This window comes from Bison bison, unplaced genomic scaffold (genome assembly GCF_000754665.1).
Source record: "Bison bison bison isolate TAMUID 2011002044 unplaced genomic scaffold, Bison_UMD1.0 scf7180017864384, whole genome shotgun sequence".
NCBI classification, from domain to species: domain Eukaryota; kingdom Metazoa; phylum Chordata; class Mammalia; order Artiodactyla; family Bovidae; genus Bison; species Bison bison.
Window position 1 is genome coordinate 13,009,970 of NW_011494956.1, and position 8,284 is coordinate 13,018,253.

Consider the following 8,284-nt stretch of genomic DNA (forward strand, 5'->3'; position numbering starts at 1 on the left):
TGTGTGTGTGTGTGTAGACGGGAGAGAGTCCCTGCTTCTCAGCAAGGCCTGGGAGCCACTCACTAGGATCCTGGATTTTCCTGAAGGATTAAACGTGGCATTCCCTCCTTCCCGCTTCCGTAACGGACCTAAAAATAGCTTGTCCCGGAGGGACTGGGGAGAGGCTCCGCCCCTCCTTGGGGTCGGGTGGGGTGGCTCTCGCGGGAGCAGGAGGCAGCGGAGACCCCAGCCTCCAGCTGCGGGCGCCCAGAGGTTTTTCTGTGCCCCCGGTCCCACAGGTTGGCAGCAGGTGGCCGGGCGGCTCTGCCCCGTGCCGTTCAGAGCCCGAGCTGCCGCGCGGGGTGGGGGTGGGGCGGCCAGGGAGCGGAGGAAGCATCCCAGGCAGGCGCGGCGGCGAGGATTCCGGGAACAGCCTCGTCCAGGGCGGTGGAGCGAGTCGGGAGGCGGGGCCGGGGCGGAGGGGCGGAGCCGCTCTTTCGCGACCTCTGCCCACTGCCTGGGTTCCGGGGACCCCCAGGTGAGCCGGGCCGCGTGGGAAAACTATGCCAGGAATTTGGCCCGAGCGGGAGCGGCGTGCAGTCCAAGACGATAGCCTCGGTCGCAGTAGGCTCAACAGCAGCGCCTCCGACGCCCAGCGGGGTCCGGCGGGGAGCTCTGCCTCGGGACGCACCGCCCCTTGCGCCCGGCGGCTTCCCCATCCCCGGTGCCTGGCCCACTCCGGACCGAGGTACTCGAGGGCGGGGTAGAAGGAATGACTGAACCCGCAGGACTGGGCTTCCCTGGGAGGACGGCCTCGGATTTTCACTTTTGGGAAAAAGTAAAATGACTGGCGTGGGGGTGGGGTTGCTGCTTTGCGTTCTGTAGGTAAAGGGGGATCTTCTAGTAATGAGGTGATGTAAAAACAGACGGATTAGCATCTCTGGTTCCTCCGCCTTGCTTCCCGAGGCTGGAGTGTAGGAGGAGGCAGCAACCATGTTTTTCGTTTGGGGTGGCTGCAGATAAAAGCCCAGGGGAACTCGCTTAGTACCTGACAAGTGTCCAGGAGGCCCGTCAGAGGAGGGGTCCGGGACCTGGGAAGGAGTTAGCCAGGTCTGTTCCTTAAGGCCCTGCCCCTGCAGGGTCTCTTGTAACGTTTCTAACCAGACTTTGAAGAGAGGCCTGATGAGTGGGCGGTGCTCTGACCGGCCTCCCACAGAGGCAGACTGGGTGGGTGGTCTTTCTTTCCTTTGCCTCAGTTTCTCACACCTCCTCCTGGGGCTGAGAACTGGCCTGTGAGGACAACCCCACCTAGAGAAGGCCGGTTCTGCAGTCAAGTGACTGATAAGAGGTATTCCGTCGTCTCTGTCAGCACCAATGCTCTGGAGACGTTTCCCTCACGTGGAAATCTTTTTGGATACCATCCAACTTGATAAGATGGTCACATGAAGCTATTTGCTTTAGGTGGAAACAGAAACCTGAATTCACTTGTGCAGCATAACTGGGTTCTGCCAGGGAACTGAAGTTTGGTCCAACTTCTTGGTTGCTCAGCTGAAACTGACAGAAAGAGGGAAGGATGTAATTTGATGGGCCCTCCTTGTGGGCCCCTTGCAGGGAGGGCCAGTCCTGATCAGCAGGCTAACCGCTTGCATGCCATCTGTCACTGGACCTCCTACCTCTAGGGAGGATTTGAAGGGGATCTGGTGTCCCAGGATCTGAAGTTGGAAAAACTCTACTGAGAAGCAATGGCTTCTCCATGGAGAAGAAAAACACCAGTATGTTCTAGGAAAGAAGAAAAAGGTTGCTCAGTCATGTCCGACTCTTTTCGACCGCATGGACTGTAGCCCGCCAGGTTCCTCTGTTCATGGAATTCTCCAGGCAAGAATACTGGAATGGATTGCCACGCGCCTCTCCAGAGGATCTTCCTGACTGAGGGATCGAACCTGGGTCTCCTACATTGCAGGCAGATTCTTTACCATCTGAGCCGCCAGGGAAGCCCAGTATGTTCTAAACTGTTGTTCTTTTAGATGTGAAAAGTTGTGTTGGTTTTTGACGGTTTTGCACCTGGAAAGATAGATCTTATCAGTATGTAGTCATGTCTAAAATACTTCGAAGAGATGTCAATCAAATCCTTATCTCCCATTTTTATTTTATATTTTACTTTATTTATTTATTTCTATTTTTTGACAGAGCTGCACAGCATGCGGGCTCTTAGTTCCCTGACGAGGGATCGAACACATGTTTACTGCAGTGGAAGTGCAGTCTCTTAACCACTGGATCTCCATGGAAGTCCCATCCCATTTTTATTTTAAAGACAATTCTTCTGTGGCAAACTTAAAATAAGCTTTAACCAAAACAAGGAATCGTCTCTTAAAAATTGGAGATGTTCTATAAAGGGAGAGCTGTGTGCCTGGTGGAGTGGATCTCTCTCTTGCTACATAATGGGCAAGAAAGACTGAAAAGGGGAGGGAAGTCTCCTTGTTTTAGAAAAAAGCAGAAACAGAGAGCAAGGCAGAACAAGGTCTGTAATGGTAGTGCTCCAAAAGTGCTCCTGGGTCACTCCTGTCTCCATTGGGGTCTCTAGTGCTCCCTTGCCTACCATGTGTGCACAGCCTGTTTGCAAACTCTGCCAGGGTTTCCTTGGCAGCCAGAACAATTAGTGCTAATGACACACCTGAGTTCCCCAGGGCCTGCACTGCCAAGTTAGCTGGTAGTCAGGGCAGGCTTGTAAATGATTGCCTGGCAGTTGCCTTGGAAGCTTGGCTCCTCCAAATGCTCATCTTGGCTTGACAGCATTCTTTAAAAAAAAAAAAATTGTCGAGAGGTTGTTTCTTATTTATTTTTATTTTTGTCTGCACTGGGTCTACATTGCTGCTCGCAGCCTTTTTCTAGTTGCAGAGCCCCGGCTCTAGGGCACATTGCGGTGTGTGGGCTTAGTTGCCGTGAGGCAACTAAGTTGCTGGTCCAGGGATCAAACCCAAGTCTTCTGCGTTGGCAGGTAGATTCTTAATCACTGGACTTCCCTGGTAGCTCAGCTGGTAAAGAATCTGCCTACAATGCAGGAGACCCGGGTTTGATTCCTAGGTCGGGAAGATCCCCTGGAGAAGGAATAGGCTACCCACTCCAGTTTTCTTGGGCTTCCCTGGTGGCTCAGACAGTAAAGAATCCACCTGCAATGCCGGAGATCTGGGTAAGATCCCTGGGTTGGGAAGATCCGCTGGAGAAGGCTACCCACTCCAGTATTCCTGCTTGGAGAATTTCATGGACAGAGGAGCCTGTAGGGCCACAGTCCATGGGGTCACAGAGTCGGACATGACTGAGTGACTTTCACTTTCGCCTCTTAATCACTGGACCACCAGGGAAGTGCTGGCAGCATCCTTGAAGAAGCAGAACAGACAGCAAGGTTGCAGTGGTGGTGGTGTACACTAGTTGTTAATTTATGTTAAAAAAAAATCAGAATTTTATTTTGAAAAAATAAACTGGTCGTTTTTGTGGAAACCATCTTTGACAGTTGATAGGCGGCAGGTTTCAGAAGAATTTTAAAGTTTCCAGGAGTTGTTTCACTGAGAGGTGGCTCCCTTTTGAGGTAGTGAGCATCCCATCATTGGGAGTGTGCAAAGATAGGTGGTAGATGGCTTGCTGTTTCAGCTGTGAGGTTACTCCAGGTCGAAACTGTCTCTTCAGTGATGAATGATTTGGAATGCTAGCACAAATATCATTCTTTTGGATCCCACTAGTTAATGATAGTGGTCTAGTATTGGGAAGTTCCTGGGACCCCATTGAAACATCTAGAGATGGTTAATAGTTCCTGATTTCCTAATGATGGGGAGTCATTTTTGCTTTGCATTTCTGTTCCCAGGTGTGGGAAAGCAGTCTGCTGATAATTTAGTTTGAAGAAAACACAGCGTTCCTGCCTCTGGGGCGCGTGGTCTCCAGGTAACCAGAAGCACTCTCACTTGGCTTTGTCTTCCGCCCATCTGCACCAGGATGCAAGCTGAGGAGCTGAGTTGTGTTTGGCTAAATTCTACAAGAAGACAGGGAAACGTTAGGGTCTCCAGCACTGATCTGTTATGATGTACTGTAAACTCTTTCAGTCCTTGCAGTTTGATCAAGAAATCTCAGGTATTATAATTTACAAAATGGGAAAGGATTTTTTGTATTATCATCATCACCAATGGGAGGTAGTTTGGCAAAATTCAGAAGCTTTGGACTCAGAACTTGATTTCGATCTTGGTTTCCTAACTTGGTAACTGAAGGACTGGGGGCAGATCCCTTAGTCTCTCTGAGCCTCAGTTTCTACATCTATCAGATGAGGCAAATCATAGCCACATACAAGGCTGTATGATGGTTAGAAATAGAACTATAAAATGCTGGCACAGTGCCTGGCACATGGGTAGTTAATAAGTAATAGCTGCTGTCATCTTAATCAGCTTCAGATTTCCACAGTTCTGCTCACCTTTTAAAATACATAAATAAATTTTTCTGTGCTAGGTCTTCATTGCTGTGCGTGGGCTCTCTCTAGTTGCAGCAAGCAGGGGGTCTCCTTTAGTGCGGCACTCGGGCTTCTCATTGTGGTGGCTTCTCTTGTTGCGGAGAGTACATGGCCTTCAGTAGTTGCACCTCTTGAGGTCTAGAGCTCCGGCTCAGTAGATGTGGCTCATGGGCTTAGTTGCCCTGTGGCATGGGGAATCTTCCTGGACCAGGCATCAAACCCGTGTCCCCTGCATTGGCAGGCAGATTCTTAACCACTTGACCACCAGGGAATTCTGCTCATATTTTTATGTCAGAACCCTGGGACTTCTGAGAATTGGACTCTTAGGGTTTCAGTGACAAACAAGGATGATACTTTTGTGGTTCAGTAAAAACTCACGAGGGGTTTCCTAGGTGGTGCAGTGGTAAAGAATCCGTCTGCCAATGCAGGATAGGTGGGTTCAATCCCTGGGTTGGGAAGATCCCTTGGAGTAAGAAACGGCAACCCATTCCAGTATTCTTGCCTGGAAAATTCCATGGACATGCTGGACTATAGTCCATGTGGTTGCCAAGAGTCGGATATGACTGAGCATGCCACACAATGCAAAAACTCATGAACACAGACCCCCTAATTCAGTATTTTCTATAACGGATTGGGGCTGCCACCTTGGGTATTTACAGAGTGTGCTCAGAGTGTAAACATGAGGGTTTAAGGGCTGCTTAGGAGGCCAACTAGAACACAGCTGTTACCTCTTGACAGTCAATGTGTACCCTGGGGCATCTCCCTGATGAGCCTGCACCCACCCATAAGGGTTCCTGCATGCTAAGCTTTCATTAGCAGCCTGGGGAATTAAGCTGAGGACACAGATGGTCAACAAATCGAGCATTTTACTGTCCAAATGGCATTTCTCTCCAAGGAGTCCAAATTAACTCACCCTAACTCAATTCTTGGGCTTCCCTGGTGGCTCAGTCAGTAAAGATTCCGTTTGCAATGCTGGAGAACTGGGTTCAATCCCTGGATTGGGAAAATCCCCTGGAGGAGGGCATGGCAATCCACTCCAGTATTCTTGCCTGGAGAAAACCCACGGACAGAAGAGCTTGGTGGGCTACAGTGCATGTAGTTGCAAAGAGCAACTAAGTACAATTCCATTCTTACTCTTTGTCCTAATTCTTTTTTTCTTTTTTTGATAGGAAAGTAGGATTTATTGATGGGCATGAGTAAGGAGGGGACAGTGCCAAGGCTCTCATGAGTGTGGGGTCTGCTGTTTGTCCAGAGGGTTATGATTAGGGATATATTTGACCTCTGGGATGAGCCATGTTTTCATATTCATCTGCATCAAACTTGAACTCAGCCTTGCAGGGGGCCTCAAGGCTCCTCATTCATGCGCTCCTTGTTCAATCACATATATATATACACAAAAGTTTTTCTACTACACTTGATAAAGGCTTGAGAAAGAACATCAGAAAAAAAAGAAGAGATGGAGAAATTGGAGAGCATAAACTTAATGAAATTGGCACAGTGAATATGAAATAGAAAAAGTGAAATAAACTAGATAAAAGTAAAAGATCATCATATAGTACAGTTGTTTTTAAACATGATTGCTCATTAGAAACATATCTGGAGCTCTAGAGAAAATAAGCAATACCTGAGCATTAGCATTTTTCAAAAAATTTCAAGATATTTTTGATATGCATCTGGATTTTAATAAATGATTACAAGCTTTTCTATTAGATCCTAGTTTTGGTGAGATAGAGTTCTATAATTTTTCTGTTGATCAATAATGATACAATGGTATTGCTGCTGCTGCTGCTGCTAAGTCGCTTCAGTTGTGTCCGACTCTGTGCGACCCCATAGACGGCAGCCCACCAGGCTTCCCGTCCCTAGGGTTCTCCAGGCAAGAACACTGGAGTGGGTTGCCATTTCCTTCTCCAATGCATGAAAGTGAAAAGTGAAAGGGAAGTTGCTCAGTTGTGTCCGACTCTAGAGACCCCATGGACTGCAGCCTACCAGGCTCCTCCGTCCATGGGATTTTCTAGGCAAAAGTACTGGAGTGGGGACAATGGTATTTAGTGAGTAATAATTACATAATTACAAGCATAAGAGTTGTTTGTCAGTTTTCACAATCAATAGCCATACAAAAATTAAAAGACAATTATAATTGCAAGCCATAATGGGAACATGATTAACAGTATAAAATAATTACATACAGTTATTTGCGGGGGGGGGGGGTGGGGGGGGTCAAGCAGAGTGATGTGGTAATTGGAAGTGCATACTTGCACATGTTTTTATCTACCTGGTAATTCTGTGTCTTTTGGCTGGTGCATTTAATCCATTTACATTTTGTGTGTGTGTGTGTAGCAGAGTTTTATTAAAGTAAGAAAAGGGACAGAGAGAGTTTCTGACATAGACATCAGAAAGGGATCGGAGAATGCCCCCTCACTAGTGTTAGCAAGAGAGTTATATACTTTTTAATTAATTATTACAATAAATCAAAAGAATGTCTCAAGGTTGTAAAGATCTTACTAGACCAACTCCCATAGTTTACATTTTAAGATAACAGGATTAGCTGGAAGGTTTTCAGGAAGGAGAAACTGTCCTCAAGCAGGATACATTGTTGTTATATAATCCTTGCTGCTAAGTCGCTTCAGTCCTGTTGGACTCTGCCTATCTGCCATCTGCTGATGGGTGGGATTGTTTCCCTTCTTGGTAGTTGTTTGGCCTGAGATGACCCAGCCCTAGGGTCTAAGGGCTCTATGGTAAGGTTAATGGTGACCTCCAAGAGGAAATTAGGGAAAACCACTAGACCATTCAAGTATGATCTAAACTGAATCCCTTATGATTATACAGTGGAAGTGGCAAATAGATTTAAGGGATTAGATCTGATAGAGTGCTTGAAGAACTATGGACAGAGGTTTGTGACATTGTACAGGAGGCAGTGATCAAGGCCATCCCCAAGAAAAAGAAATACACAAAGGCAAAATGGTTGTCCGAGGAGGCCTTACAGATAGCTGGAGAAAAAAAGAGAAATGAAAGGTAAAGGAGAAAAGGAAAGATAAACCCATTTGAATGCAGAGTTCCAAAGAACAGCAAGGAGAGATAAGAAAGCCTTCCTCAGTGATCAATGCAAAGAAATAGAGGAAAACAGCAGAATGGGAAAGACTAAAAATCTCTTCAAGAAAATGAGAGATACCAAGGGAACATTTCATGCAAAGATGGGCTTGATAAAAGACAGAAATGGTATGGACCTAACAGAAGCAGAAGATATTAAGAAGAGGTGGCAAGAACACAGAACTATACAAAAAATATCTTCATGACCCAGATAATCACGATAGTGTGATCACTGACCTAGAGCCAGACATCCTGGAATGTGAAGTCAAGTGGGCCTTAGAAAACATCACTATGAACAAAGCTAGTGGAGGTGATGGAATTCCAGTTGAGCTATTTCAAATCTTGAAAGATGATGCTGTGAAAGTGCTGCACTCAATATGCCAGCAAATTTGGAAAACTCAGCAGTGGCCACAGGACTGGGAAAGGTCAGTTTTCATTCCAACCCCAAAGAAAGGCAATGCCAAAGAATGCTCAAACTCCTGCACAGTTGCACTCATCTCACATGCTAGTAAAGTAATGCTCAAAATTCTCCAAGCCAGGCTTCAGCAATACATGAACTGTGAACTTCCAGATGTTCAAGATGGTTTTAGAAAAGACAGAGGAACCAAAGATCAAGCTGCCAACCTCTGCTGGATCATGGAAAAAGCAAGAGAGTTCCAGAAAAACATCTATTTCTGCTTTATTGACTGTGCCAAAGCCTTTGACTGTGTGGATCACAATAAACTGTGG

At 46.9% G+C, this 8,284-nt stretch overlaps 1 protein-coding gene across 1 annotated transcript in view; it reads left to right on the plus strand.

Moving 5' to 3' along the window:
- The first annotated feature begins 285 nt into the window (after positions 1-285).
- Positions 286-8,284, plus strand: part of DZIP1L (DAZ interacting zinc finger protein 1-like) — a 57,689-nt gene continuing 49,690 nt past the window's right edge. The window contains exons 1-2 of the mRNA XM_010858238.1: positions 286-727; positions 3,836-3,912. The gene's annotated coding sequence lies outside the window, so the exon portion shown is untranslated. The remainder of the gene's footprint in view (positions 728-3,835; positions 3,913-8,284) is intronic.